Source organism: Dromiciops gliroides, chromosome 5, assembly GCF_019393635.1.
Source record: "Dromiciops gliroides isolate mDroGli1 chromosome 5, mDroGli1.pri, whole genome shotgun sequence".
NCBI lineage: Eukaryota > Metazoa > Chordata > Mammalia > Microbiotheria > Microbiotheriidae > Dromiciops > Dromiciops gliroides.
This window is the reverse complement of record NC_057865.1, coordinates 154,735,752-154,751,940: the sequence shown is the minus strand read 5'-3', so window position 1 is coordinate 154,751,940 and position 16,189 is coordinate 154,735,752. Positions and strand designations below refer to the sequence as shown.

Here is a 16,189-nt window from a genome sequence, read left to right as displayed (position 1 = left end):
ATTCAGGTCCCCCTGAATCCAGGACAGGTGCCTTATCTACTGCACCACCTACCTGCCCCCATCACATGAATTTTTTTCTTTTTTTTTTTCTTTGATGAGAATTTGGATATAATTTTACAAAAAAAAAAATTAAGAAATCAAATTAGGGCTACTGTCAGAACTGACTTTTGCCTTGCTACATTATTCCAGTGAGGGATTCCAAGCTTTCAAACAAACATGAAGTTTTAACCACTTTTGATATAGATCAGCTGTTGGAAGAATTTCCTGTTTCTCTGAAATTTCAAATCATAACATCACCCAGTGCTGATTTAACTACCTTTGAAAACATGTTGAAGTACCATGTGCTCATTTCTCTCTTAAACAAGGCAATATAGGAAATCATTGAAAAAAAGTTCTTTCCAAGCATCTAACTCAATGCAGTGTTCATCCTGAAGGTTACCCTAGATCATTCCCTTTTGCATGGTGTGATAGGAGATAACTATTTTTTTATTTATTGGTCAGATTTCCTGCAAGTGAAAAATAGTCTAGATCAAAGCATAGCCCAAACAGATGCTACCCGAACTTCCCAAGTAACTCTGCCAAACCATTATTAGCTCTGACCCGAGACATGCCCTGCTGTTCTAGTACATGTCCAAGGAGCTAAATTCACTTTGAATTATATAGAAGTTCTTGCTCTTAACAAATTGTTCACAAAGGACTCAGGAGCCTGCCAAGTTCACGTGGAAACTTAGATTTTAACATGTCTTGAGCACAAAAAATTAGGGCTTTCCAAAATGTTTAAATTGGAAAATTCTAAAGAAGGAACTGCCAAATCATGCAAGTGTGTATATGAATGTTTAGCGTCAGAAAATTTCCAACACTATTTAAATATACTAAGAATGTGACTAATCCCATCTACCCTCAACCTGGAATTTGAGAGTTGATAATATTTCTCTGTCTTACAAACCAAAGCACACCAAGAAATCTATTCATGCTCATCTGTCTTCTTTCCTTAGAGTGACAATATGAGTACTACTGCAATGACCATGGAGAAAAAGGTAGAATGCAGGTCAAGAAAAAAATGGGTTTTATTCCTTATTCTCTTGTTAATGATTTGCTTGGTCTTGGGCAAGTCATATAAATGTGTTGGTTCCCCTATTTCTTTGGGAGGGGAAGGAGTTGAATTTGTAATTTTATTGGAATCTGGAATTCTTGCTAAGGAAATCCTCTCTATCAGTATGGACAGGGAACTACACTGTAATTAAGGAAGAGTTTACCTGGGGTACTGAGAGTTTAGGCAACTTGTCCAAGGTGACACGGACAGTAAGTATGAAACAAGACTTGAACCTAGGTTTTCCACACTTGGAGGACAGGTCTTTTTCCCTTATGCCCTTTTTTTGCTTCTCTTATAACATGGAGATAACTGGCACTGCTCTCAACAAAACTGCTTTGAGAATCAAATGAAATCAGAGACATGAAAGTACTTTGAAGAGTTATAGAGGCAGCAGTGGATAGAGCAAACCTTGGAAACAAGAAGATCTGGGTTCATGGAATGTCTCAGACACATATTGGATTAGTCGCTCTGGACAAGTCACTTAAACTCTGGCTACTCCAAGAAGCTCTCTAAGACTCGATGTCACAGATCTCCATTGGCAGAGTTTTTCACCAAGAGTTTTCTAATCTCAAAGCTGGTACCAAAAAAAATAAAACAGAAAAGAAGCCCCCAAATTCTATAGTTTTATACAAATGTAAGCAATGTAAAAACATCTTATATTTTGTTTTGTTAAGTGTTTTCTATTCCTGTCTAATGAATACAAATATGAGATGTGGATATAATATAATGAGACCAATGTATGTGGCTGGGGAAATTGTCTCTTTAACTTATAGTAACATATCCAATTTGGGAATGGACAACCTTCCCCTATGTTCCACTCCTCCCCTCCCCCCAAAAAAAACCCTACAGAGGGGATATAATAATTCTGAAGTAATGCTTTATATAGGTTTTTCATCCTTTTGACCTAGTTAAAATTCCATATTAAGAATGGATTGTATTACTTCTCCAACTGAGGAAAAGAACCATGCTAAAATGTAGCTGGATTCTTATAATAAACTTTAATACTCAAAGGACCTAATATTCTGCTTAACACAAGGGTGCTGAACCTTTTGTGTCATGTATTTCTTTGGTAGTCTGATGAGACCTGTAGAACCCTTTCTCAGAATGTTATATTTAAATGTATAAAGTAAAATAAATAGCATTATGAATAAAATCAAGTATACTGAAGTAGAGTTATAAAAAATATTTTTTTTGTTTTTTTTTTTTTTGTTTTTGTATTTGCAGGGCAATGAGGGTTAAGTGACTTGCCCAGAGTCACACAGCTAGTTAAGTGTCAAGTGTCTGAGGCTGGATTTGAACTCAGGTCCTCCTGAATCCAAGGCCGGTGCTTTATCCACTGTGCCACCTAGCTACCCCTATAAAAAATATTTTAGGGGCAGCTAGATGGCGCAGTGGATAGAGTGCTGGCCCTGGATTCAGGAGGACCTGAGTTCAAATCCGACCTCAGACACTTAACACTTACTAGCTGTGTGACCCTGGGCAAGTCACTTAACCCCAATTGCCTTACTAAAAAAAAAAAATTTAAAGAAAGTTCCTGGACTCTGGGTCAAGAACCCTTTAGACTAATGGAGCAGATTGCAACCTTGTCATTCTGTATAATTCATGTTTATGTTTTTTTCTCATAAATCTTCCATAATATCTCTCCTCAATATGCTAGAGATCTTCCTTTAAGGTTTTTGTTTTTGTTTTGAACATTCTGTGGGTTAACCCAAATGGCTAAGCCATTTGACAAGAATTTCAGTTTGAGAAAAACCAACATTTAAAGTGTTGGGTATAGATTGTCTAAAAACTGTTTAATTCTTTGACCCCCTTTTCTGCTCTTATGCATCAGGAGAGAGCCACACATGTCTGAGTATTACTGTATTTTTCTTTGTTTTATGGGTTGCTATGGGCAAAGAATTCATCACCTATGAGTGATAAGCCTCTCTTTGCTTAGCTAGGCTGGTCCTTGAACAACAGGCCAGATCTGTTGCCAGAGCCAGATTTAAAGCATTTCTAGCTTGAAAGGATTTGCCAGAGCTTATGTTCAACTGGCATAGCCTTCAAGAAACTTTGATGGCATGACAAGGCATTCATCAAATTATGACTTCCATACAGGTAATTCCTAAAGGAAATAGGTAATTGTTTTGTTTTAATAGCTCTTTACAATCCTTGCTAAAGTAAGAAAACTTCAAGCCCCTATATTTCCAGAGGGAAAGAATAGCATCTTTAATTTAAATAAATTATTAATCCTTTTCAACTAATAACCATTTTTCTTTCCTCCTGAATGAAAAAGAAAAAACTCCTTGAAAAAATATAGTCAAAAATGTATGGACTCATAATACTGTATATTTTGTACATATACAGAAATGTTTGTGGATTTCATTTTATTATCACAGAGCTCATAGGTTTGGTAATAGAAGGAAACTTAGAAGCTACATATTCCAAGACCCTTATTTTACAGATGAAAAAACTGAGGCCCAATGATGTAAATAACTTGTACAAGGTTTTCAGATAATAATTGGAAAAGCCCAGATTTGAGCTGAGGTGCTCTGATTTCAAATTCAGCATCCTTTCCATTGGAGCATGCTAGCCCCTCAATCAAATACTTAATTAAGTAGAAGAGAGGACAATGTTAGTAAGAATTTAAAAGCAAGGTATGTTGAAGATTATTTATAATGCTAATAATCAGAGTTGACTGTGTTTGTGTGTGTGTTTTGAAAAATTTTCTGTCCAGTTGGTCATTGAAAATGACTGCTCTTTTTTAATTGTAAGAGTGGCCATTTATCTGCCATTCTCAAACTACCTCACTCCTGTTCCACCATTACCATTTCTTGTATTTCTAGAGTTATCACACTTCCCTGAGCCAGGGAGCAAAAGCTGACACTACATAACAGAGCCAGATGCTCTGAGTGCACAGAACAAATTATTTCCCATTCTGGCAATAAGGCAGACGTTAGCAGCATTTCTTTCCTGGATAATTCAGACAAAGTGCCTGTTTTATGGTTGTAGGCAAGCTGTGTCTAGACTAATAGCAAAAAGAAGGGGAAAAAACCCTTCCAACCCTAAGTTTTGGTTAGAACAGTGTTGGCTGCTGCTCTGTTGACAGTGGCAGGATCTGAAATATCAATTGTAGTGGTCCCCTGGCCCTGCCACTAATAAAAGGTAATTCTAAGACAAATTATTGTCCTGATGCAGGTTGACACAACTACAAACTGTGAATCACTTTGCATTTATAGTCCCTGAATTGCAGGTGTCCATACTGAAAACGCCTTGAACTATTTTAATTGCAAAACATGAATGTCCAATCAAAATCAGGTTGGTTATTTATTGTTCAGAAATGTGCATTTTTTTATTACTCTGAATTCTCCCTTTCTAAGAAGTTTCTGATCATCACCAGAAACCAGAATCTCTACACAGAGGATTGACAGAAGACAAAAAGAATTATTATATATTTATTCATGTTTAGTATTGCAACCAACAGTATTTGGAGACTTTTGTACAGTGTTGAGAAAGACTTGTCAAAGATTTAGTCTACTTCTTGCTATTGAAACCTCTTCCCCTTCCCTACTCATTAAAAAACAAACAAACAAACAAACAAACAAACAAACAAACAAACAAACACCCAGAAGATAGAAATGATAAGGAAAGTACTGGCACTATGAAAATGGATAAGTAAAGATGAACCAAAAAAAAATCAGACTCAGTTTATATGATCTAACAATCAAGTGAGTATAAATAATAAGTTCAGTTTTTGGTGTTTTGAATTTGAGTTGATAGTTAAAATTTCAACTGAATAGTTTTGAGCAAGGAACTGAAAAGGACATAAGAGGACAAAGAGGATGATATAGATTTGGGGCCCACATGGAGGTTTATAGACAAAGCTGTTAGAATAGAATGCATGATTCCAGTGCAGTCAACCAATGGTTTCCCCTAAAACACTATCTATGAGTGGCCTAATTATTTTTTTCCAGAATTGTCTAGTTGTTTTTCTATTATTTAGACAAAAATCCAAGGTGAGTAAAAATAAATTGCAGTTCATCATGGTGCTAATATTTTGTTGACTGTATGGATATAGGATTTCATCAGGGTAAATTCTTCTTCTACCCATGTAGATTACATCACTTCCATACATTCTCATCCAGTTCAATTCTTGTCAATATATTGCCATAAATCCTAAATAAAGGATCCATTCATGGTGTAATTTACCATGAGATGGAGCCTCACTCTGATTCTTTTATGATCTCAGGGGAATCATTGTAGCACTTGAACTGACCATTCTTTGTATTTAATTCTTGTTATATGACTGACCCATCAATTTTTCTAGCTATATCTGTCCTTGACAATACCTTTTGAAGCACTTCTTGAATTTGAGTAATCATTTGAAAGCTTCTACTACTTAAATATGCTGATTATGGGAACCATGTAACTCCAGAATCTCAGAAAAATCATCATTGCAAATTATACATTTCCATTGCCATTTTGGGTTTATATTTTGAATTCTTCTGAGATGATATTATTCTATGATTTGTACCAATAGAGCCTCACTGGAAGAATGTTATTAAAGGGATTGACTTTTGTACCAACTTGGATCATGAAGTCTATTTCTCAAATTCATTTTTACTCAATTTTATCTTCCTCCTCAATTCAGGATTTGGCCCCTTGTTCAAACGCAGTGGCCATACATGACATAAATCTTGATGTACTAATTTTATGGGCTGTCCATTTAGCTATGTCTGAGCAATATGCATATTTTTATCCACTGTCTTTCTCGCTATTAATTCTGGTTAAACTATATATATATATACACACACATTTCCATGCATTTCATTTTTCTTTGTGAAATGAAGAAGACATTTAATAGATATTATTTTACTATTCATTGAGGAGGCTTTTAAATTCAGGTCCCAATATAAGTAACACAATGCTATCTGAGATTAAGATAGTTTGGAGAATTTTACCATCTCTATAATATGTTTCCTTTTTTTCTTTTTGATACAGGGCAGGATACCTTTCATGTCACTGATAAACATCTTTAGTAAGGAGTACTAAAACCTTTTGAGTTTGTGTGTCATTGACTTCCTTAGCATTAAAAATCTCTGTTTAAAAACATAATATGTATAAATATCTGAATATGTATGCGGTACATTTTTTTTTACAAGGCAATGAGAGTTAAGTGATTTGCCCAGGGTCCACAGCTAGTAAGTGTCAAGTGTCTGGGGCTGGATTTGAACTCAGGTCCTCCTGAATCCAGGGCTGGAGCTTTATCCACTGTGCTACTCAGCTGACCCCTGTATGGTACATTTTAATGAAAAATAATAGCATTAAATAATTGACTTTTAAAATAAGACTCCATTCAAGTATCATATTTTTCTCAACAATGAACTAACATATTTTTGTCCTTTACCTAACTGATAATCAGGCTAAGGTATATAGAATTAGGAACACTAATGTGTGTAGGTATGTATATACACAGTACAGGAATTGGACCTGTGATTCCATCTGTGTATGGAAACTCCTAGAAGAAGAAACTCTCTCTACTGATATAGCTTGGTACTGTCTCTTCACCTCATTGTCTCAGTTTTCTAGAATACTAACAGGGTAAATGATTTACCCAGAGTCTCATATATCTAGTACATATGAGAATCAGGTCTTGAATTCAAATCTTATTAACTCCAAGTGTAGCAATATATCAACTATGCCAAGATGTTTCTTGTTCATCTTTCCCCATATTGGACAGTTTTCCCTGTCACTAGTTTTATTGATGGTTTTATTACTCTTGAAAATATTTTCATTAATTCCAAAGGAAAATTTATCTCCTTAAATGCCTCATCAATGACTATTCTACATTTACCATTTTCTGAATTCCATTATATAGTCTAATACCTGTTGCTGTGTGCCCTCGCCCACCTTTGAAGGGAGAAGACAGCCTCACAAACTCAACAGGAATACTTTAATTAGAGAGCTTGAAGCTAAAGCTGCCGGTAACTTTCATTATGGATTGATCCTTCAAGTTTGGTACATGCTGTGTATGGCCTCTGGACCAGTATATGGCATGAACCCAAACCAATCCAAACATCTGTGAGTACACATACATACACATAACACAACAATGATGACACAAGGGGAAAAAGATCCAGCACCTACCACTGCTGGTCCACAGCTGTACTGATCTTCTCAGCCTCAATTATTCTGTTCCCTGCATTCACCACACTCTTTGTCAGCAAAGTTTCTATCCCCACCCACTGGATACCGTGGTAGAAGTATTGCTACAATCAGCAGGTTCTCTCAGAGCAGCCCCAGGGAACAAAGACAGTCTCAGATGAATGTCCCAACACAGCTCAAGCCTATGTTCTCTCCCACCTTTGAGCCCCAAAAACATTCTAGAAAATTTACAATAGCATCATTGAGGATTTTATCAGTAAGTAGGTTTTCTAATGCAAACATTGTTTGACAAAAAAAAATTGTTGTTCAACTCATATTGTGAAAGGATGCAAAGGAATTATAAGGTGATAATGGATTTGAGGACGATTATGATTTTAAAATTGTACTAAGATGCAATTTAATGGTTTTTCATCAGTGTAGATGGAGTGGTTTACATAACCAAAGCAAAAAGGCAGTTTAAGCATTTTTACAGGGCTTCTGGCTAGTTTAGATAGTCCATAGCACTAAAAGAGCTTATTTAGATCATCCTCCTGTAACGATTGGAATGACGCCACCTGCTGGATACTTACTGTAGAAGAGTTCTGCCCATGAAGGGAAGGTCTTTGAGGGCAAGACCAGGAGTCAGGAAGTGACGCGGGCTAGTGGGAGGAGGAAGGAAGAGACTGGCGCTCAGTCTCGCGCTCTTTTTCCTCTGGACTCTGGCGGAGAAGGGAGCTAGAAATGCGCTCTCCCTTTAATAGATAGGAATCTAGACCTTTCTCTCTCTCTTTACCAAATTCTTATTCTCCTTAATAAATGCTTAAAAGTCTAACTCTTGCTAAAGCTTATAATTTATTGGCGACCACTCATTAGATATTTTAGACAGACTAGCTAGAATTTTAGCCCTTAACAGATGGCTGACCACGAAGAGGAAAGCTAACCCTCAGTCTTCTGATCTTCTGGTTGGGTAAGAAATTTCCCCTCCCTCTCCCTTTAACTGCTAAGTACTGGAGTACTGGCTGTGTTTTCCCTTTAAATTTTTTCAAATGGACCTTTTAAATGGGAGATAAGATCATGTTAATGCTTTGTTTTTGTGGATTTTCTATTTTTCTTTTTATTTTTGTTAAAAGAGCCAGCAACTTACTCATACAAGGAAATATCTCTCCCTCTCCCAACCATGCTTTTTCAGAGAAACCTGAAGAGATTCCTGCAGCTTTTCCCAGTTCTAACACTAATTGTTGCTCTAATTTTGCATGCCTGGAGGCAAAGACCCACCCTCTAGAAGCTTTTAATCCCCTAGCACCTGGAGGCAAAGTGGGGGAAGAGGAATCCAGGCCTGAGTTCAAAATCAAGTGTGATTCAAATTGTGCTGGTCCCTCCCCTCCTCTCCAGACCCCACCCTCTACTCCTCCCATGGCCAAGCCCATTGCTTCCCCTGCCTGGGAAGTCCAGAGAACTGATGCGCATGCTCAACTTTCTCTAACTACATTTGCAGCTTCAGGCTCAGCCCTTCCCCAGCCTGGCTGTGCTTCTGAGACAACTTTAGAAAACCCTTTAAATTCCAGATATGCTCGATTTGTTCATAATTTTGCTAACCTGCTTTTGTCTTTAATTAGTAATCTTATAAAGCATTTGTATGGTGAAAAGCCCGACAGACAATATAGAGGGGTTAAAGAAGAAAAACTTAAGCTGAATAAGAATGACAATCATCACCATAGTTCAAGACTCCGCTTCTTTTGCCATGGAAGGGTACATATTTTACAGAAATGTAGAAGTAAGCAGCAAGGTATTGATATGAGTATTGGGGATTTTAGATATCGGAATCAAAAGTGTTCTGAATTCACTCAGAGTATTAGTATCAGTTCAGAGGTTACATAGGATTTCTATGCTATTATATATACATTTTGAAATTAATGGTATGGGTTTATTTTCATAGAGATTTTCATGCTTTTGAGATTGTGTCTTATACCTAGTTTCTAAAACAAGGAGAATATTTGTAAAAGCTTTTTATAGTCATGTGATCAAGTTTATATTTTATAATACTCTTATTGATATTAAGTTCATATTCATTTAGATTTCCTTAGTTTGAATTTCACTGTCTTTTATTGTTCCATTTGTATTTTCTTCTATTCATTTGTCTATCTAATTTTGAAACATGGCAAGATGGTTTTGATTTTATTATACAATGTTAATTCTAGGAGTATTGTGCTCCCATATTCCGAGTTGTTTGTTTTTGTTATTTTTTTCTCAACTGATTATTTGATCAAACTCTTTAAAGCATTTCCCTGGCAAATTGGTTGCCATGGCAAGTGTAAATTGATTCTAGAAGTATTATTTTTGATAAGCATATTCCAAAAAAAAAAAAAAAAGAGGGGAACATTTGTAAAAGTTTTCTTTGGGATTGTGTTGTGCTTTAACTTGTATTTAAATATGTTCAGATTTTTCAAAAAGTAATTGTATTCTAAGTTTAAAAAAAGGGGTATTATTTGAAATTGTTGCATAATTATATATTGTGTTCTGAGTCAAGATGTATTCACATTTTTTGCAATCATTTATTATCCTCAATTTTTAAATCCATATGAGACTTGGATTATGGGAACTTATCATTTAAGATATTAATTGCCTTTATTCTGAGTTATCAGATGCCAGTTGGCCAAGATGCCATCCAATCACAAGAGGAATACATGCAAGAGCAGACACTGAACTGTCACATGAGGGGAGAGACATGCATGAAGTCAAGGTATGGCCAAGGGAACGGCTTTTGACAAATGTTGAGGTTGGATTCTCTTGGTTTAATATTTTATTTTATTTTTCCCCACAATATTGTACAGATGGCTGGAAGTATTGATCCCACCCATCTCACTTCTACACCTGGCTTCTATGCTCCCTCCTATATGCCTGATGCCATGGACCATCTCAATCCCATGCATCTGATTAAGTCTGACTCAGTTTCCTCCAATATGTTCGGTGGCATGGACATATATTCCATCCACCTATTTTAAGCCTGGCATACTGCATGGGCAGTACATATTGCTCAAGTGTGGGAATGCTCATATCCCATCATTTCTCTGTTCTTTTATGGTAACCCCCATAATTATCTCAGGTGTCATGATAAATACAGTGTTGAATTTGGCCTTGACACCTGTTACCAATTATATTAGATTTTCTAATTTCTCATAATGGCATGAGGATAATTAGGCAGATGATGCAAAAAGTGATGAAACAGATACAAATTATTTTTAATAATTAATATTGCAGCAATTGTCTTCTCAATTACCCTCCATAAGGGGGGGACTATAGTAATATTATAATTTTAAAGAATGTTTCAATTTTTGTTTTATTATATGTTTCATGTGTAACAACTAAGATTCTGAATTCCCTTAGACATGTTTTTGAGAACTTTCATTGTTTGATTTGATTATTGACAAAGCTATTTTAAAGTTGTGTTAAGCTCAATTTTGTAGGAAATTTTCCTGGCTGATTACCAGCATCCACACATCAACCCCTGAAAAGACTTCCATTCTACGACTACACCTAGAGGACATCTGAGAAAAGAGTTTCAGAGACTTTAAATGAACAGTTTTGATTTGTTGTTTTTGTTGTTTTTTTCTCTTTCTGTTATAATATACACCATCTGTAACATGTATTCTCTGCAGAGGCCCTCCCTTTGCAAGACTAATGTCAAAGCGTCGGTTCATGAGGACAAAAAAAAAATCACCCCTCTGGACAAAACTTTCCTCTCTTCCTTTTCTATATTGTTGTTCACATATTATTAGTTAGCAATAGTTATTATATTCTTTTTACTGTTCCGTCAAGGAAACATTTTGTTTCTTGAGGAACAACAGGGGGGACTGTAACGATTGGAATGACGCCACCTGCTGGATACTTACTGTAGAAGAGTTCTGCCCATGAAGGGAAGGTCTTTGAGGGCAAGACCAGGAGTCAGGAAGTGACGCGGGCTAGTGGGAGGAGGAAGGAAGAGACTGGCGCTCAGTCTCGCGCTCTTTTTCCTCTGGACTCTGGCGGAGAAGGGAGCTAGAAATGCGCTCTCCCTTTAATAGATAGGAATCTAGACCTTTCTCTCTCTCTTTACCAAATTCTTATTCTCCTTAATAAATGCTTAAAAGTCTAACTCTTGCTAAAGCTTATAATTTATTGGCGACCACTCATTAGATATTTTAGACAGACTAGCTAGAATTTTAGCCCTTAACACTCCTTCCCTGAACTAGTTCCACAATGAAACCAGGCTTCTTAAACTTTTTCTATTTGTGACCTCTTTTGGCCCAAGAAATTTTTACATGACTCCAGGTATGTAGGTATATAAAATAGATATACATAATTTTTTACTGTTGTCAAATTTTTCATGACCCCCACATTCAGTTACATGACTCCACCTGGGACTGAAACCCATACTTTAAGAAGCTTTACTCTATAGCTAGTCCCAGTAAGACTCAACAAATTGGCCTACTTTCACTATTTGATGTCTTTCTTAGCCTTGAAAGCAATAATCCAGTCAACATTCCTGGAAAGATCATATAAATCAATTGTCCCAGTGCCTCTACTCTCCTTTCTTTTGACTTCCCTGTACAAAATGCCCCTCCCTAGCCACTAGCCATTTATATGCATTGATTGACCTTATTAGAAGGCAGGGCCTTCAAAGTCAATAAATAAGTCACTTTTCTCTTTGTACAGTTATGAGAGAAAAACTTGTCTGTACTGAAAAATCTGAATGCAGAAGTGCCATCAATTTTCCCCAAGCTTTACGTTTTATTAGGTGCCATTATTAAATATCATAAAGCATTAATCATTAATTATCTATATAAAATTAATAAGTAAATAAAGAGTAAAAGCAACACAGTCAGAGGAGCATACATTTTGAACTGGAAGGGACCAAAGAGGTCATCTGGTTCAATCTGCTGAGTTTAAAGATGAGGACACTACAGCCTAGGAAGATTAGGTAAGATGTTCAAAGTTGCAGAGTTAGTGAGCAGAAGGAAGATTTCAACCCAGATCCTGAGAATCTAGAGTTCATACTTCTGCCATTACCATCATGTTGCTTCCTCTTACCTTCAATGAGCTGACAGTCCAAAAGAAGGAATGTAAAACTTACACAATGTATAATTTGGTGGTGCATAATTGAGACCCAAAGGTTTATAGGAAAATTTAAAGAGGGACAGACCACTTTCAGGTAGGGTGAGGAAAACAAGGAAGGTTTTAGGATAAAGATGGTACCCACCTTAGTTTTCAAGGGAAAGAAGCTTTAAACAATTGAAGGGAATAAGTTTGGTTGAAGATATCCTCTACATTTCTCCCACTTTTGCCCAGTTGGAAAATGGCTGGGTTTGTGTACCCTAGAAGGACTGTTAATTAGACTTGAAATTCACTACCTGGTTATTTGTTCCTGTAGTATTGAAGGGACAAAATGGAACAGCTGGGACCATTGCAATGGTTTTTCCTTGGCTACAGAGATCTGAAGAGTCTGAACCCAGAGTGTGACCCTGACAGGTAAGTACAGAAACAGAATATAGAGTTGTAGCAGGAGGTGGCCAGATGGGGCTGCTCTGTGTTAATAAGCTATTTTATTAGTCTTATTAGCTTTCTTCTCTGGAGAGGAGATGCTTCAAAGCTGGATTAAGGTAAGAAAATCTGTTTGGTGGCATACTCCTAAAAAAGCCCCTTGATTCCACATCATAAATCCACAACCTGCCACTCCTGGAAGTTTTCATTCTGGACAGAAATAAAGAACTGAAACAGAAGGGAGGGAGGGTTCAGGTGGAAGTGAGCCATTCTGGTCTCCTTTTACAAAGCAGCCATCAAATTATGGTGTGTGTGTGTGTGTGTGTGTGTGTGTGTGTGTGCGCGCGCGTGTGCGTGTGTGTGTGTGTGTGTGTGCGTGTGTGTGTGCATGTGCGTGCATGTGCGTGTGTGTGTTTGTGTCTGTGTGTTTTATGAGTGTCAGAGTGCCTATTCTTATTTATTTTCTTTTGACAGTTTTAACAGTTCCAAGTGTCGTCGGATCTGATGATTGAATAAAGATGTGTCTGAGAGTTCAAAGGCAGATAGGTAGCAGCAAAGAAAATATGCATTTTCCAGGCTGCTGAATATTTAGGGCTGCCTACACCTGGATGGTATTTACAAGTGATTTAAAGAATGTTACAGTGCATGTTCTAAGTCTCCGTTGAGCTGCAGGTGATTATTTGCCTAATAACTCTGCAATGAAGCAACTAACAGTGGACCATGCAAACATGTATTCTGGGAATAATTAATCCCATGATAGAGATGAGAGTTTATGCCTGGTGAAGAAATCACTCAATTAGTATTTATTAAGCATTTACTATGAGCCAGGAACTATGCTAGGTTTTGTAAGTAAAGTAAGTAAAAAGATTGAAATAATCCCAATTCACATGGCCCTCATCACCTCACACCTGGTTGATCCCCTTGCCACAAATCTCTTTCTACTTCAGTCAATTCTCTACAGAGCTACTAAAATGCTCTTCCTAACTCAAATATCAGACCATGTTTCCCCTTCTTCCCACCAGCATGCACACATTCAGCAAAATTCAGCGACTTCCTATCACCACCAGGACCAAATATCAAATCCTGTTTGCTATCACAGCCCTTCATAACCACCTACCTCTCCAGTTTTCTTACACGTTAACACTGCCTCTCCCAAACCCCCACCCAACATACTCTGCAAATCAATGACATTGGCCTCCTTGCTGTTCCCTGAGCAAGATACTCTCATTTCCTGGGCATTTTTACTGGCTGTCCCTCATGCTTGAAATGTTCTTGCCTTTTCATCTCTGCCTCCTAGGCTCTCAATTTCCTTCAAGTCTCAGCTAAAATTCCACTTTCCTTAATTCTAGCACCTTCTTTCTGTTGATTTTTTTCCCAATTCGTCCTGCATATGGCTTGCTTTTCCATAATTGTTTGCATGTTATTTCATCCATTAGACTGAAGGCTAATATATCAGTTGGATTGGAGCAAATGTGCATTTTCAAAAGATGTATTATAGCTGAACTGATGATATTACAGATGAATTTAGAATTCTAGGTTAAGGGACAGCTAGGTGGCACAGTGGATAAAGTCCTGGACTCAGGAGGACCTGAGTTCAAATCTGGCTTCAGACACTTGACACTTACTATCTCTGTGACCCTGGGCAAGTCACTTAACCCTCATTGCCCCACAAAAAAAATTTAAAATTAGAAAAAGAAGAATTCTAGGTTAAATGGAGTGGACAGTATTTTAAGGATTGATTGAAGGGAGCTTGAATGCAATGTAAGGAAGCTGGTACAAATGAAAAAGCATAGTTTGGTAGGAAGAATAAAGAACTCAGTTATAGTCCCAGGTCTGTGACTTTGGGCCAGTTACTTAACCTTTATGGGGTTCAGTTTCTTCATATAAAAAGGTGATCTGTAAGATAGATCCCGCCTGCATCCAAAATTCAGTAATATTTTCTCCCTTTCCCCCACAGAATCCACATTTTTATATACCATATTTGGATGGAGACTATCTAAGCTAATCATCTAGGAAAGTTTTAACCCTGAATATCTTTAAGATTTATGATAAATTTTCTTCAAGACCTGAAGTAGAACAAATATTCTCTGTAATCATGAATGCTCAACAGCATGATAAGGAACAGATTAATTATGTCCTCATTGTGTTAACACTGAAAATGTTGCCCAATACCTCCCTTGGTCTAGTTCCTACATTAGAATTAACTCAATTTTCTCTTGCAAGATCTGTCTGAACTGCCAGAGTGCATTTACCTGCTGCTTCAGAAGCCCCAGAAATGCAGTGGGTAAAGATAAATAATCATTTATTTTCCCAATATGATTTATCCACATTGATATTATTTCTCTGACCTAAAATGATAAGCCTCTTATATATTTGATATATTTATATTTATTTCTATTCTCTACATTTCTTTTTGTTTGTTTGTTTTAAATATGGAATGCTTCACGAATTTGCGTGTCATCCTTGTGCAGGGGCCACGCTAATCTTCTCTGTATCGTTACCATTTTAGTATATGTGCTGCTGAAGCGAGCACTATTCTCGACATTTCTAAGAAACTTGTACATGTGTGTATGTGTGTATACATATATATGTATGTATTTGATTTGAAAGAAGTTTCCTTTCAAAAGTAGGAACAAGAAATGACCTTTTACATTTTTTTTCTTCAAGGTTTAAGGGAACTAGTATAATGGAAGTAAGCAAGGAAGCCTATTGATATGTGGGTCTAGGGCTAGAGTGGGGAGAGTAGGGGAGATCCTACATAGTATGCATGGTGGTGAAGTCCTTGTTAAAGTATTTGCTCCACCATAGGCTCCTGGTTGGTCCCCATGGTCTCTGTCATTGGGAATTATATCAAAAGTAACAGGCAACTGAGAAAAAGGATTCACACACTCAGTAAGTGAAACAACTTCCATGCTTCCCTTTTCCTCTTTTCAGTATCTTGGTACTCTGCTGCCTCCCTTTCCCCCTTCCCAGCAGCAAGTATAATGACTTTATGCACAGCATGATTGTGAATACATATGCTTGACTGAGACAGGATCATAAGTCCCTAGCTGCCTCTTGAGCTTTTTATTTTTCCTTTGAACACAAGTCAGGGAAACAGAGACCCTGAGAGGGATGTTCCTAGCTTTAGGTGGTTGCATTGTGAGCTTAAGATATGAAGAATTTGAGATTTGAAACAATATCCCATTTCATGTTATAATCATACATCTTTCATATAAGTCCTTTTTTACAGTCTGTGATTTGAACTCAAATACTAATCACTTGGTTTGTCAGGCTGAAACAGCTACATATTGTAAGGTAGAGAGGAGAGGACAGTGTATCTACTGAGAAAATGAATGCATATAAATAAAACTTATACAGAAGGGTCTATGAGGTAGAAGTCATGCTTCTATCTTTGAAATTCTCTAACACATTGTCTGTACCCCTCATATTTATACTGCTGCTACCTGTGTGCAT

The 16,189-nt window shown here is 37.0% G+C and overlaps 1 non-coding gene across 1 annotated transcript; it reads right to left on the bottom strand.

Moving 5' to 3' along the window:
* Positions 1 to 15,159: 15,159 nt before the first annotated feature.
* On the bottom strand, positions 15,160 to 15,266 carry LOC122730302. The gene has a single exon (XR_006353487.1). It is a non-coding gene; the product is annotated as a U6 spliceosomal RNA (small nuclear RNA).
* Between the last annotated feature and the right edge of the window lie 923 nt (positions 15,267 to 16,189).